The sequence below is a fragment of the Chenopodium quinoa genome, unplaced genomic scaffold (assembly GCF_001683475.1).
Source record: "Chenopodium quinoa cultivar QQ74 unplaced genomic scaffold, ASM168347v1, whole genome shotgun sequence".
Lineage (NCBI taxonomy): Eukaryota > Viridiplantae > Streptophyta > Magnoliopsida > Caryophyllales > Amaranthaceae > Chenopodium > Chenopodium quinoa.
In genome coordinates, this window is record NW_018745105.1 from 2,504,250 (window position 1) to 2,520,721 (window position 16,472).

The following is a 16,472-nucleotide window of genomic DNA, read 5'->3' on the forward strand; positions in this document are numbered from 1 at the left end:
TGCTGCTGGCAAGGAACGCGAAGAAAAAGGCGCACCCGATCGGGCGCGTGTTTCTATAGGACCTGATTTTTTAGTTTTAATTTTTTTTAGGAAACGTTTATATACGTTTTTGTACGGATTTTTGTGTATCTTCTTCCTTAGACTTTCTCTCTCTACTTAGGATCTTTTCTCTCTATTAACTCTTCTCAACTCTTGTTCTTGGTTATTTTCCATTAATACAGATTAGTTTGGTAACGATTTCTTTTCTCTTAATCTTAGTTATTTATTTTAATCCTTTTATCATGCCTTGCTTTACTGCTTTGATTAGTTTAATTTCTACTATGTGTGAATAGTTTTAATTCTAGGGTTTGTGGGGATCCATAAATAATATGAAGGGGTAATTTATTGTTGTTAATTATCAATGCTAGATTAATTTCCTATTGATTGATTTAATGCTTTGTGACTAGATTAGGCCTGATCTTTTATGCATGAGTTTGACAATATTGATTCGAGATTCGAGAGATGAGAATTGATGTTTAGGTCTAGTTTCAATAGGCAAATTAATTTATAAATGGTTAAGTCGAGATTCGAGAGATGAGATTTAATACCGGTAAATTAATTGTGTGATTGTAATACGTAGCGAAAGCCCTTTACAATCTGGTTAATTGATGCATTGATGGCTGACTATTATTGATTATTAATATTGCATGATAATTTCTTATTGAATTTTTTTAACGTTTTACAATTGCGGCTTGTAAAAGTATAGCAATATTGAATTGATGAATCGAGCAGATGTTGATTTGATATTAAAGGCTATTTTCAATAAGAACTTAGATCTAGTAAATTGCGAGAGCCTGTTAGATCTATGTTGATTAATAAATTGCGAGAGGCTGTTAATCATGTTATTTATGCGATGTCAATGATTGATTACTATGTTTTACCCTGGAGTATTATTTATTGGTGAACCTATGCCCTAGATCCTTTTATATATTGTTTTCTCCCTATTCTCAATCTTAGTAGTTTAGTTTCTTATTCAAATATAAATATTGGTTACTTCATAATCTAGATTATTTTAATTAATTAGGAATAGAAAGACTTGTTTCCCTGTGGAGATCGACCCTACTTCCCTATCTACATTAGTTAGAGGATTTAGGTATTACTTTTGATTAGGGGATACAACTTTACCCTGTCATGGTGATTGGGGTACTAGTAGTGCACCGGACTACGGTCACTATCGTAGTAGCCCTAACTATGATCTTCCTCTATACGTGGATCAACCTTCCTACTCCGGCGATGTAGACCTAAATTATAACTACATGTCATCGCCTCCTAGGGAGGATGATCGGGTGTAGCCTTTAGACATTTGTTTTTACCGTTCCGTTCTCTTCTTTCCCGTCATGTGTAACACTTAGGCCGGTGTTAGTGTAGGCGTCGTTCGAAGTGCGCCTACGTTAAAGCATGTTGTGAATATGCTTGGCACTCATAGGAAGTGGGAACTGACATTACGATTAGGGACAACGATTAGGGACAAATAAAGTAGGGAGTCGCCAACAAGTTTTTAAGGAACTTGTAAACCGTTCACGGATCATAAAAGGCAACCACGAATAAGGGACAACGAAGGCAACAACGATTAACCCGTGAAGGTTACACCCCATTCATAATCCATGAGATTACTAACACCATATGGTTCGGAACCAAGAAAGGAGGATCGGGGATGATGGTACGAAGTGAGTCATGGAGTCACATTCGCCCGTATTGGCCTCTACTCGATTCTTATAGTGAAAAGCATTCATGTGATCTCAAAGGCATACAAACAATAATTCAATTCGCTCCAAACTGTTTGCTTACTTTGAATCTGTTTGCTTGCAACTACAAAATAATAAACGAGTTAGTAACTTCAAGGAAATAATAAAACAATAACTAAATTAAATTAAATAAAACCAAAGTTGATTTTGGGGCCAAACCCTCAAACGATTCTACCTTTCACGCCTTGGCTTAAGGACAGAACCTCGAGTAAAATATAGACTCCTTTCAGTTCTTGAAGAAGGAATTTTGAAGTGAAAAGGGTAGGCTAGTGTTTAGGTTAATAGCATAGAAGAGAGAAAATAAGAATAATAAAATTCTCGTCGCCCCGTACATCAGGAATGAGGGGGTATTTATAGGGAAAATGTGCTAAGGGAGCACACGGAACCCTAAAATAATAAAAACCCTAAAAAAGTAACACGTGACACGGTCATACTGTACCGTGACACGGTCAGACTGTACCGTCAGACGGTACACTTTCCCGTGACACGGTACATTTTTAGAGTGACGCGGGAAATTTTCAGAAAACGGAATGAAAAACGCGTTAAGGGTTTACGCGGAAAGGACACGGAACATCCCGTGTCACGGTAGACCTCCTGTGTCACGGGAAATCCCACCGTCAGACAGGAAGGGTTCCTGTGACACGGTCATACTGTACCGTGACACGGTCAGTTCCAGTCCATTTTTCCGTCTAAATTCATTTTTAACCCTAATTTCTTTCGGCTTTTTAAGTGCCGATTGATAATTTTGGGGTTTTTTCTGACTTTTATTATTCGGGCTAAAATAAGAAAATAATAAAATAAAAATAAATAAAATGTTTGGGCCAAAAATAAATAATAAATCAATAAAATAAAAAAGGTTTGGGCTAAAAATTAATTAATAAGTTTGGGCTAAAATAAAAACTATGCTTTTAACAAACATCAAGACTAATCCATGGACCTTTCAAAAGTATGTTTAATAAAATACGATTTTTTAAGCACTCTCGGGATTAAATACTAAACCCGACCAACAGTGGCGGTGAAAGGTTATTTATCATCGGGTTTGGTTTTGGGGATACATTTTTAGGTGTCTACAGAAGCCCCCACTTTGACTGAGTTTGTAGAAACGTTAGTTTCGAAAACGATAGTCAAAGTAGTCGATAGGGACGGAAAATGATTTAAGACGTTCTGCGATCCTAAATCATTCTTTATACGCCGATACCTGTAGAAAAATGTTAGTTCTACAGATAAAAGGAGTAAAGGGATAGAATACGTATCTGACACCAGTGTATCGGTGACAAATGAGTTTGGTATTTTCCTATGCTTGAAGGAATCGACCGAGTGACGTTTGTTGAAATGCTTTCCATGCTTGAGGAAAGCCGACTGAAGAGTTTGGTAGCTTTCTAAGCCTGAAGAAAGCTACCGGATAATACTTTCCATGCCTGAGAAAAGTCGATGAACGAATTTGGTGTCATTCTATGCTTGAAGAATTTCACCAATAATGCCTTCCATGCTTGAGGAAAGCCGACAAAGGAATTTGGTGGTTTTCTATACTTGAAGAAAAATCCACCGATAACGCTTTCCAAGCCTGAGGAAAGCCGCCTTGGCGGTTTTCTATACTTGAAGAAAAATCCACCGATAACGCTTTCCAAGCCTGATGAAAGCCGACTGATGAATATGGTGTCATTCTATGCTTGAAGAATTCCACCGATTATGCCTTCCATGCTTGAGGAAAGCCGATTTGGCGGTTTTCTATACTTGAAGAAAAATCCACCGATAACGCTTTCCAAGCCCGAGGAAAGCCGACGATTGCGGAAAATTGATAAGTGTATGGTGGTTCGATTATCCCCGAATGTGGGCCGCAGATGATTCACAATTTTAAGCCGATTATCCGACCATATTAAATGCTTAAAATGCCGAAAAATAGGCTTTGACGCTTGCCAGGGGTAAGATGGTAATTTTAGCCCCCCCTTAAATATCAATTGGGATTTTCCGCGTAACTGTAGCGGAAAATAATCGCCCAATAAACTCGGAAAGTCAGCCAAACTGGTCAAAAAGCCAAGAATATTCCCTGACCAAGCTCAGTTTTGCCGCGCCACGTCATCAGGTTCCCGTGACACGATCAGGGATTCCCGTCAGACGGGACTAGTATCCCGTGTCACGGGACTCCTATTTTTTTTTCCTTTTTCTTTTTTTCTTTTCGCTGTTTGAATCAGTCAACAACGGTTATTTTTTTTCTTTTTTGTCCTTTTCTGTCTTTAAATTCACATGCTTGCTTTCACCATTTCTTCTTCACACTTGCTTTCACACTTCACCATTTTTTGCTCCTTTCTTACCAAAAACTGCCGCGCCACGCCTGAGGTTAACCGCCGGCCGTCAAAGTTCGCTATGACACGGTAACGGTGACCGTGACACGGTTAGTCTGATTTTTTTCTTCTCCCCTTTTTTTGTTTTGCTGCGGTTTTTTGGCTATTGTACTGCGCTGCTGCTGTTTCTGTTGCTGCTTCTGTTTCTGTCCCGGAGCTGCCGCCCAGATTTTCGGAGCTCCATCAGGCTTGAAGGTCGCCGTGACACGGTTAGTCTTGACCGTGACACGGTTAGTCTTGCCCGTGTCGCGGCAGCTGTGCTGGTGGCCGAAATTTTTTTTCGAGTTTTGCAGTTCGAATTTCACTCATTTTGCTGTAATTTCTCGATCTTCTCCTCATTTTCGACCCTCTACAAACATTCATGTAAGTTTCCTTTGATTTTTGCTTTGAATTTGCTTCACATAAACAATTTCATGACAAACCCTAAAAAAAATCAATTTGGGGGTTTTTGATTTTAAAGCTTTATGTTGAAATTCTTGCCATGATTTTACTTGTATATGTATACATGTGTGTTTGTGAGAAATTTGAGAAAAAAATTGCATGATTTGATGGAGAATTGAGCAAATCACCATTTTTGGATGCTACTTTGTGAAATAATGTTCATGTTTTGTTCTTGAAATGGTGAAAAGATGGTGGTGAGTCTTGTGAAATAATGTGTTGATTCATATTTTGCATATATACTATATTGTCATGGAGAACATAGTATCATGCGGCTAGGAGAACTGTAGTATTAGTTTGTCATGGAGAAACTAAATACCATAATTTTTGCCAATTTTTAGCCTTGAAGTAAAAATTTAGCATATAATTCAATAAACAACTAAATAACTTAGGAAATGATGCCAAGTATTTACATTTTTATTATGATAATTACGCAATATAAAATGTTTAGGAAATGATGCTAAACACTTAGATTTTAATAAAATGTAGCATATAATTCAATAAACAACTAAATAGCTTAGGAAATGATGCTAAGTATTTAGATATTTATTTTTTATCATAAATATGCAACTTAAAAATGTTTAGGAAATAATGCTAAACATTTAGATTTTTATAATAGCATGCCTAGACGACGAGATTGCGACCTTTCTACCCGCGGCCGGCGTCGGGCTTTTCGGGAGGACACTCCCACTGTCCCTGAGGGCGTGGACGACGACGTCTTGGAGTCCGAGCCTCGGACTTCTACGAGTAGGGGTAGGTGGGTTCCACCTCCGTGGACCCCAGACCAGTTGGTTTTCTGCCGTGAAAACCACGTCTCTCACCGCGCACTCTCCGGAATAGTCGATGGCACACTTCGCCAGCATGGTTCCGGGGCCAGTGATTTGATCCCTCGACTTTACCAGGTCATTACGGGGGATCCTGCTACGAGCGCCCTATGGGAGTCGTCTGGCTTGGTCAATTTCTACGCGGCGGTTGTAGGGTTTTGCAGCCCCCGGGGTTGCGGCGCGACGGTCGTTCGCGCATTGTTGGAGTATTTCTGGGATACTACCAACACGTTTCACTTTGCTTGGGGGGAGATGACGGTGACCCCCCTGGACTTCAGCATGATCAGCGGTCTGCGCTTTACTGACCGGGCAGTAGGCCAGATGTCTGATCTATCTTGGACATCGGCTGAGGTAGCTGATTTGTTGGGTCCGGTCGTTCAGCACATCAGGACCCGACCGGTGTCTCGAGGTGGTCCTAGAAGTGGACGATCGGAGTCGGCTTCAGTTCTTGCTCGCGGCTTCGATATGGAGGATACGACGGCCGAGCAGCGGGTGCGGATCTTCATCTTGATCCTGATCTCTATGACCCACTCTCCCGACAGGAGTTCACGCGTGCTCCTCTACTACCTCCCCTCTTTGGCCAGGATTCCCGAGATAGGATCCTACAGCTGGGCCAGTCTTGGGTACGCGGATCTTCTTCTATCTCTACGTCATGGTTGCCGTCAGCTGAATGACGAGTCCCCTATCACCGTTTACGGCCTGTGGAGAGTCGTAGAGGTGATGATCTTTTCCCTTCTTGTTTCATTTCAGCTTGTTCGATTCGTGTGCTGAATGTTATTTTTGTTGCAGCTATGGTTCTACGAGTACTTCCCATGCTTGGCTCCTAACCGGCGTTGGGGAGTGGTCCATGACTTCCTCGTCGGAGCCAGCTGGCGTGACCGAGGAGAGTCACGGGTGGAGTCTGTTCCGGCGCTTCGTGGGCTACTACGCCGAGGCACCTTTTCCGTTGGCGTAAGGATTAGCTTTGTTGCGTTTTTTCCTTCTGATGTTGTTTCTGTTGTTTCACGCCTAACTTTTTATGGTTTCCAGGTTCCCATCGATGTCCAGTATCGTCCTTGGGCCGGGATGACTGATCTACCCGAGGCCCTACGTCTTTCAGTGTACCATACAATTTTGGTTGGTACTGGGCGCTTCGTCTGGTATTTGAGGGAGCGAGTCATCCGTCAGCATAGCGGCGATCGTTTCGTGGTGCCTTCATCCCCGCCATAATCAATGCTGGACTCCCGCTTGATCAGAGGGTTGATCAACAAGGGAGAGCGCTACACTCTTCCGTGGCAGGAGCTCGTTCACATGGAGAGCGACTATGCGCGGGATTTGCTTCCCTCTCTGGCTCCTCCACCCCGTCTTCCCGAGGTATGATTTCTTTTGAGAATCTTCTTTGCTAGTCTCTGTTTTAAATAGTCGAATACTTGATTATTCGATCATATTTTCAGACGACCATCCACCCTGTGGGGAGGATTCAGATTCCTCCTCAGTCTGTCCGCTACCCTGGGCCGATCGGTATCACGGAGGACCATATTGCTGACGCGCCGGAGGGTTATAGACAGGCGCAGGAGTCAGTGCCCGAGGTTTTTGAGCCGGTGAGTTTTCTTCGACGCATTATCCACTCTTTTAATGCTGTTTATTACTGATTTTTCTTTGTTTTATCCTCAGCCTAACCGCCCGAAGGTGATGGGAATTATGAAGCTGGTGGACGCGCTGAAGTATTGCATCATCAAGCTTCGGCGTAGTGCGAGTTGTCGGAGCTCTAGCGACGTTCTTGAGGTATCACTTATTTTTTCATTTCTGCCATTTGTTTTATTTTGCATCATTGACACCTTTTGATTTTGTGTTTTTCAGGAGCGACGGAGGTCCCGCTCACGCTCGAGGCCCAGAGGCTCGGACGAGGAGGAGCTTGGTCGTGGTAGACGATCCCATGAGGCTCACCGGCGTTCTCAGCGAGAGCCTCGGCTACTCAGCCATTCCAGGAGGCTCAGTGGCAGCAGGGTCAGTCTTCTCAGCGTCCGTCATTTTCACAGCCTCCAGTTCCCGAGTTTGGGTCTCCTTTGGATCCTAGTTCATTCTCGGCTCCATTATCCGGGATTCCTCCACCGCTGTCGGGCTTGTTCTCGGTTCCGATGTATGGGACGATGCCTTCGCTGACGATTCCAGTATCTTTGGGCCAGTCTACTCCATTTTCCGGTTGGACGGGTCCTGTCTTGAGCTAAGCTACTGTCGAGCCTACGGGGACTAGTAAGGACGCTACTCCCCGTACTCGGATGGTCGAGGGACTCTTCGGTTCGCCGTTCCCATACACACAGGGTGGACCACATGCACAGGGTCAAGATGAGACTGATTTTGATTCTAGAGATTTTTTACCGAGGGTTTTTGTACATATTGTGATGACACTTGACACATTTATGTATTACGATTATTTGTACATTACTTACAGTTTATATATCTACTATTGTGTGTGTTAGTGTGTGTTTGAGACTCTTTGTGTGTGATTGTGTATTTATTAATGACACGACGAAAAAACATAAGTGGAGTAATGGAGGGTACCGACCTTCCCCAAAAGAAAAGAAATAAAAAAAAACACTCGAAATAAAATTACTTTCCCTAAAAGAAAAAAAAAAGAAAAGAAATAAAAATAAAATGAATATCTTCCCCAAAATAAAATAAAAAACAAAAGAAATAAAATCTTAAAATAAAATAAAGATAAAAATAAAAAAAGGTGAGAATTCTATTGGAAATAAAACTCTCAGATAAGACTGAAAAAAACGTTAAAGATAAGAAAATAAAAAAAAAAAACCCGGATAGATACGGAAAAGATGAAAACATATAGCGCGCAAAGTGCCGTGTCACGACACTGCTCACCGTGTCACGGCAGAACCTGCCGTGTCACGGGAAAGGTTCCCGTGACACGGTGGAATTTCCCGTGTCACAGGACGCGTATTATTTAGCGGTTTGTTTTACGCGTGTGAAAAGATAAATTCTGGGCAGTTTCGAGCGCTTTTGCTATAAAATAAGACCAGATTGTTCATGATATGCATAATTACGAAACACAAAATAATTTAGAATTTCAAATTTCAATAATCATGTCTCAGAATTTTGATAATACATTGCGCGACTGGTCTTATTCTTTGACCAATGCTGAAAAAAGAGAGTTAGAATCATTTCATGTCAGGGGTTTGCTAGCCCTGCGACATGTAGCTATTGAACATGATTTTCTTACAGCAGCATTAGATTATTGGAGTCCAGAAACGCACTGTTTCAAATTTGATTATGATGAAATCTGTCCTCTGCCGGAGGAATTTGGTGCAATCTTTGGATTTGCTGCTAGGAATCTTATAGCCATGCCTACCTTACGTGAATATTATTACCAAGACTTTGAACGCCATCTGAATCTAACAGATCCAGATTTAAATAGAATTGTTTGTGGTAATGAAGTAGACTTAGAAAAACTTACTAACTTATATTTTGATCGCCCTATCTCTGAGTCTTATCATGTATATCGTAGAAGGGCATATATTTTTTTGCATGTTTAGCAAGCTACTATTTGCAAACGGTAGGGTAGGACATGCTTGTCTAGCGTTTGTACTTGAGCATGTAGAGTCCGGAAGATCTCCTATGCCGACGTGCCTTGGAGAAACATTTCGTGGTCTTGACGAGGCAAAAGCTGACCGGAAAGCCATCAGGAAGGGCTCTCTGGTACTATTACAGGTAAAAATACGCTCCAAATAGCCCCCGTGACACAAAACAGTCGTCGTGTCACGGTTGGGGTCTGCCGTGATACGGTTAAAACTGCCGTGTCACGGGAATCTGCAGTTTTTTTTTTCGATTTTGACTAATTTTCTTTTTTTTTCTTTTTTTTTTGTTGCAGATTTGGTTGATGGAGCATTTAGGATTATTTGAAGCCCCTGACGATATTGAAAAATATGGCCCCAAAGACTTAGTCCGTAGGAAGAAGAATTACTCTGCGAATATGTCGTATGAAGATTGGAAAAATTTCTTTGCAAAGAGGGAATTTTCCATTCGTTGGGTGGTGCCTTGGTGGAGGCTTACTAGGATGGTTGGCACGAATGAAACTCCATATTGTCGCGTTCCTAGTATCTCCAAATTGACCTTTTACTGTCCCTCTCGACTGATGCGGCAGTATGGACTTGAACAAGTAATTCCACGCTATAACGATAGTCCTCGTGAAGTATCGTTGCATGAAAGTAACGTTCACAAGTACGAGGCTTATTGGATTGGAAGACCTTTGTGGACCGTTTCTGCAAGTGACCAAGCTCCTCCTCCTTTATCTAGTGCATACAAGGCATGGTTGAACCCTAGAAGCAGGAGGGAACGATTCGGATCACGCAAGTCTGATGTAAAGAGTCGTCTTGGAGATAAGAAAGCTCCTCTTAAAGATCGCCTAGGTCCGAGAACACAAGGAATTGAGTTTAAGACTCCTAAGATGCCAAGAAAGAAGACCTATGTGAAAGGAAAGGGTAAAAAAAAAGATGGTGTATAGGGAGAAGCAACCGAAAAAGTTCAAGAAAGGTGAAAAGAGTGAAAGTTCGACTAGGGGTGTGACGGTTCGGGCTACAAAAGACACACTAATGGTGAAGGCCGACCTAATTGAGCAAGAGAAGGATGTTCCTAAAGAGAAGAGAGATTAGATCAATAGTGCTTTGCAGTTTATTATTTATAATTTTTATTTAAAATAAGGCATATGATGCCAATACTTGTAGTCGCATTTTAATAATAGCACATTTATTTCAGCCTTTAAAATAAAAATTACAATGACTTTTATTAATTATCCGAGTCAAGGAGTCGGACGCAATGGAAGAACGAAAACAAAAACTCGAACAATAAATTCGCAACGAATGCGCCAATAAATAAAATGGAAAACTGAAAATCTGTCGTGTCACGGTCAAAGGGTCCCGTGACACGGTTCAAATTCCCGCGTCACGGCAAATTTTTGTTTTTTTTTTTTGTCGTGACGCAATGCTGAACCGACGCGCATATTAGATCAATAGAGGGAGGATTTTTTTTTATTTTAAAGTGGTCGGGCCCCCTTGAGGGGTTGCCTACGTATCCTAAAAAAGGAATCAGGCCAGATGTAGCTCTATTGGGTCATGAACCCATGCGACTAGGCGTAGAATTTCTTGAGTTGATCCAAGTTAGTTAAATTATGGAAGCCGTTACCGTCCATGTCTACTAATTGTGCCGCTTCGCCAGACAGGATGGCTTTAACAATGTACGGGCCTGACCAGTTCAGTCTAAATTTCCCTCTTGGATCTAACACATTTTTACGAAGTGCCTTAAGCACTAGGTCACCCTCTCTGATATTCCTGGTCTTGACTTTTTTATTAAAATGTCGTGCCATACGCTATTGGTAGGTTTGGACATGATGAAAAGCTGCCAAGCGTTTTTCATCAAGCAGGATCAGTTCGTCGTATCTTGCTCTAATCCAGTCGACTTCATCTAGTTGGCTTTCCAATGCGATTCGGAGAGAAGGTATCTCGAGCTCGATTGGTTGTACAGCTTCGGTGCCATAGACTAAAGAGAAAGGGGTAGCCCCTGTCGACGTACGAACAGAGGTTCGATAACCCCAAAGGGCGAAATGTAGCTTACTTGGCCAATCCTTATAATTTTCCGTCATCTTTTCGATGATGGTCTTCACATTTTTGTTGGCCGATTCGACTGCTCCGTTCGCTTGTGGTCTGTAAGGTGATGATCGATGATGTTTGATATGATATTTCTGCAAAAATTCCGCGCATTCGGCTTGGAAATGTGTTCCATTGTCACTGATCATCTCATGTGGTACCCTATAGCGGCATATAATATTTTTCTCAATGAATTGAGCTACATGTTTTGTCGTCAGCTTGGCATATGAGGCTGCCTCGACCCATTTGGTGAAGTAGTCGATTGCTACGAGAATTAATTCGTGCCCCCCTTGTCCTGGTGGTGTGATTTTTCCATTGATGTCAATGCCCCAAGTGGAGAAAGGCCATGGAGAAGTATACGTGTAGAGAAGCGAAGGTGGAACATGCTGTAAGTTTGCGTAGATTTGACACTTCATACATTTCTTGACGTACTCGTGACAATCTCGCTCCATAGTAGTCCAATAGTAACCTTGTCGTTGAATCTTTTGGACTAGCATTTTTGCATTCATGTGAGTTCCACATATACCAGCATGAAGGTTTTCCATGGTTTTATGTGCTTCTTTCTTGGCTATACATAAGAGATTCCTTCCCGTTGCGGTTCCCTTGTGGATTTCTCCCCTGATGAGTACATATTGTGAGGCCAGGAGCCTCAAAGCACGGCGTGCCCTTTTATCAATATTAGGAGGATATTCTGCTCTTGTCACATAATTAAGGATGTCTGTATACCATGGCTCTTCATCTTCTTCCTGTGGTTCTTGTTCATCATCAAGTGCATGGACATAAGCTGGTTCATATCTTCTCTCTATGGTCAGTGGCATTCTGATCATGTCAGCTGGAATTCGCACCATTGATGCTAACTTAGCTAGTGCGTCGGCGAACTGGTTTTCCTCTCTTGGCAAATACGAATATTCCACTTCATCTAGTTGCTCCGTGAGAGTTTCCAGATGAGCTTAATACGTAGCGAGACTTTCACTTCTCACTTTCCATCTCTTGGAGATTTGGTTAATGATTAGTGAAGAGTCACCGTAGATTCTGAGTTTCTTGATTCCCAAGGCGACAGCTGTTTCTAATCCCAAAATGCATGCTTCATATTCTGCGGCATTGTTGGTGACATCAAAGTCGAGCTTCATGGAAATTGGGATGTGTTCTTCATTAGGGGATACGAGCAAGACTCCCACGCCACATCCTTTTTGGTTTGAAGCTCCGTCGAAATAGAGCGTCCAACTATCGTCTTCGGTCATGAGTAAATCTTCGTCAGGGAAATCGTACTCATCTTCTTCTTTTTCAGCTTCTTCTAGCGGAAAGTCTGCTAAGAAGTCAGAAACTGCAGATCCTTTGATGGCCTTTTGTGGCACAAATCTCAAGTCAAATTGAGCCAGATTGACTATCCACCTTGATAATCTGCCGTTGAGTGTTGCTTTCTCGAACAGGTATTTGAGAGGATCCATCTTAGACACGACATGCACCGTATGAGTGGGCATGTAATGTCTTAGTTTCTGTGCAGCCCATACAAGTGCGAGACACAACTTCTCGAGAGGCGTGTATCGCGTCTCATATCCTTGGAGTTTCTTGCTCAGGTAATAAATTGCATTCTCCTTGCTTTCAATCTCTTGTGCTAGCATTGCCCCCATCGTTTCTCTTGTGACCGTAAGGTAGAGTCGAAGAGGAAAGTCAGGTATTGTTGGCGCTAGCACGGGTGGGTTTTCCAAATACTCTTTGATTTTGTCGAAAGCCTTTTGGCAGTCATCATCCCATGTGACTGGGAAATTCTTCTTGAGCTTCTTGAATATAGGTTCACATATCGCTGTGATCTTTGATATGAACCTACTTATATACTGCAACCTTCCAATGAAGCCTCGAATCTCCTTCTCGTTTTTGGGTGGTGGCATGGCCATGATTGCTTTTACTTTTGAAGGATCTATTTCAATCCCTTGAGAACTGATCACATATCTAAGTAATTTGCCTGACGTGACTCCGAATGCACATTTTGCTGGATTTAATCTCATGTTGTACTTACGGAGTCTTTCAAAAAACTTGCGAAGTGCGACGATATGTCCTGGGCGATCCTTAGACTTGACAATCATATCATCGACATAGACCTCCACTTCTTTGTGCATCATGTCATGTAAGAGTGTTGTAGCTGCTATTTGGTAGGTGGCACCCGTGTTTTTCAACCCAAATGGCATTACCGTATAGCAATATGTACCCCACTGTGTGATGAATGTGGTTTTCTCCATGTCTTCTTCGGCCATCAATACCTGATTATATCCGGCGTAACCATCCATGAATGACAGGAGTGCATGGTTTGCTGTATTATCGACCAGAATGTCAATGTGAGGTAGAGGGAACCCATCTTTTGGGCTTGCTTTATTGAGATCCTTGTAATCAACACACATTCTAACCCTTCCATCCTTCTTTGGAACTGGAACCACATTTGCTATCCATTCCGGATACTTGGATACTTTGATGAAACCTGCGGCCAATTGCTTTCTGATTTCTTCCTTGATTTTAAGAGCCACATCTGGTTTCATTCGGCGCAGCTTTTGTTTGACAGGCTTCATACCTTGAATGAGTGTTATTGTATGCTGAGCTATATCCCTGTCAATTCCTGGAATATCTTGGTATGATCAAGCAAATACATCAACAAATTCACTAAGTAAGTTAATTAGCTCTTTGCGTTCATCTTGACTTAGTGTCAATCCAATTTTTACTTCTTTAACAGTCGTATCATTGGAAATGTTAATTGTTTCTGTATCTTCAAAAACTGTTGTTTTATTTTCGTGTTCTTCCATTGCTTTTATTATTTCTTTGTCATTTTTAACATTAGAAAAGCAATATTGATCAGGGCTAGGGGAATGGCACGCGTCGTAAGCAAAGGTATTCATTTCATTGAATTTATTGGCTAATACATCAAGAGAGGCAAGGTTGGCTGCGACCTCACCAGAATTATTAGGACTAGGAAGAGAGGAATCAACAAGAGACTCAGGGCTGAACTCTATAGCAGAAAAAGGGTCGGCCTCAAACTCTAAGGACTCATCTACAGACTTGAACTCAGACTCAGACTCGGACCTAGACGATTCATACTCATCAAACATAGGACCCTCGCCAGCGGTTATTTCCAACTTCTCTCCACTCGGCGTAGTGATCCTCAATGTCTTGCGCCATCCCCTTGAAATGTTGTCAGCTTGGACGATTAACTCGGAGGGGTCAAAATCCTTGTTCGCTATGACGGCTTGAACGAGCTCGGAGTTATCATTGCAGACCGGCTTGGATTCATTTTTCTCCATTCCAAAAAGAAGGTTGATTCCCAGATCATCAGAGTTCAGGCTAGCTGACTTCTCGACTGTGAAGAGCTCTTCATCGATGAAGTCACAATCGAGGAACACCTCGAATCCTAGTTCACGGTTCCCATTATGGACAAATGGTTCAGGGAATTCATAGCATGGGAAGTCTTCCCCTTCTTTGATGTACTGGCCGTTAAGAGTGAACGGATATTGATCCATGGCCATTTCCGTCTTCGTGATTCGAGCGTTGTTGCGAGCCTTCATTTTCAAGGCAGCTTGTTTCAGATCTTCCTTTGTCGGCTCGAATCCTAAGCCGAAAGTGTCTTTCTTGAGCGCACCAGGGTGGCCCCAAGATTTAGCCGTTTTCTTCTTGAGCCCAAGGGTCATTCCAGGGAAGTGACCTTGCTTCTTCAGAATGGCGTTGATACTGGTATTTGAGTATGGATCGAAGTCGCGATGGCACCTTTCCTCTTCTTCGATCACAAGAACATCATCTAGTGAAAACCCCCACAGATCTTCATCTTCCTCGTCGTGTTCAACATGGACGATGGGAGTATCAATAACTTGAATGCGCATAGGAGAAGCGTCGATGGTAATTGGGACCCCTCCAACTATGGCTTTCACTTTCTGGTGAAGCGATGACGGAATCGCCTTTAGCTCATGAAGCCAAGGGCGTCCTAATAACAAATTGAAAGAGGCCTTGATGTCCACCACCTGAAATTTGGTGCGACGTTCAATGGCCCCAGTAGTTATATTCAGTACGATAGTACCCACGGCTTGACGGCGGGTATTATCGTAAGCTCGAATCCCTTGAGTGGAGGGAGTCAACTCTTCATTCTTTATACCCAACTTCCTTGCAGTACGGAGTGGGCACACATTGATTGCAGAGCCATTATCAACCAGGCTCATAGGAACATTCATTTGCCCACACACTACAGTGAGGTGTAAGGCCTTATTATGTTGGTCCCCTTCCGGGGGTAGATCCTTATCAGAAAAGGAGATTAGATTGCTAGTACTCGGCAGCTCAGTAGTGAGAAAGTTGACCAATCCTTGAGGAGTCATGTAATCATCAACTCCTATCTTCACCAGAGCATTCATTACATCCTTTCTATGCTCGTGGGAAGTGGCCAAAAGCTTCCATACATTAATCTCCACCTTGGTCTTTTACAGCTGTTTGACCACATCGCTATTCACAAGGTCGATGGGATCAACTATCGAATTTGATTGTGGTGGAGGTGGAGGTGGGTTAGGTTGTTGCAACCGTCCACTTCTGGTGAGAACCTTGACCTCAAGGTCCCCCCAAACATCTTCACTGGTGCCGAGAGATGAACAGGCTATGTCTTTGAGATAGACGTCTTCATCATCACTATCCCAGATCCTATTCACTTCTTCAGTGCTTGAGATAAATACTACTTCCGGAAGAGGTTCATTCACATATTGAATGAGTATCGACGGATCAAAGGAGACTTCATCTCCCATGATAGCCAGAGCATCAGAAAGAGGACCTGTTTGAATGTTAGGCTTCTTGCCACCTGGAGGGACCGGAAGTTGGTTAGCATCAATCAGGTCTTGGATTGCGTCTTTCAACCTCCAACACTTCTCAGTGTTATGACCCTTGCCTTGGTGATACTTGCAATAAGCGTTGGGGTCATAGTTAGCGGTCCTATTCTCAGGTCGAGGTTCTGGAAATGGTCCGATTGGCATAATCAGTCCCTGACCATGAAGACGGTCATAAGCAGCATCATAAGTCATTCCCAAAGGCTTATAAACCCTCCTTTGCCTTTGGAATCTTTGAGGAGGAGCATTAAGGGCCAGCACATCATTGATGTTGATATTGTTGGTAGCATTATTGGGCTTAGAAGACGAAGAAGAAGGAGTGTCGTTCTTCTTGTTTTTCCAAGTGTTGTTGTTATTGTTGCTACCAATAGATTTCATCAGTTCGTCTTCGATATTGATTCCAATATCGTATACATCATCAAAGGTACTTAAGGGCAGAAACTTCAGGTGCTTGTACTTATGAGTCAGGTTGGCAATGAACAAGCGAACCATTTCCTTCTCCTTGGGAGGATCCACCAAGAGCGCAACTGTTTCTCTCCACCTGCTTAGGTAAGTGGTGAAGCCTTCATTCTCTTTCTGTTTGAGAATGGAGAGTTCACGTTCAGAAGTC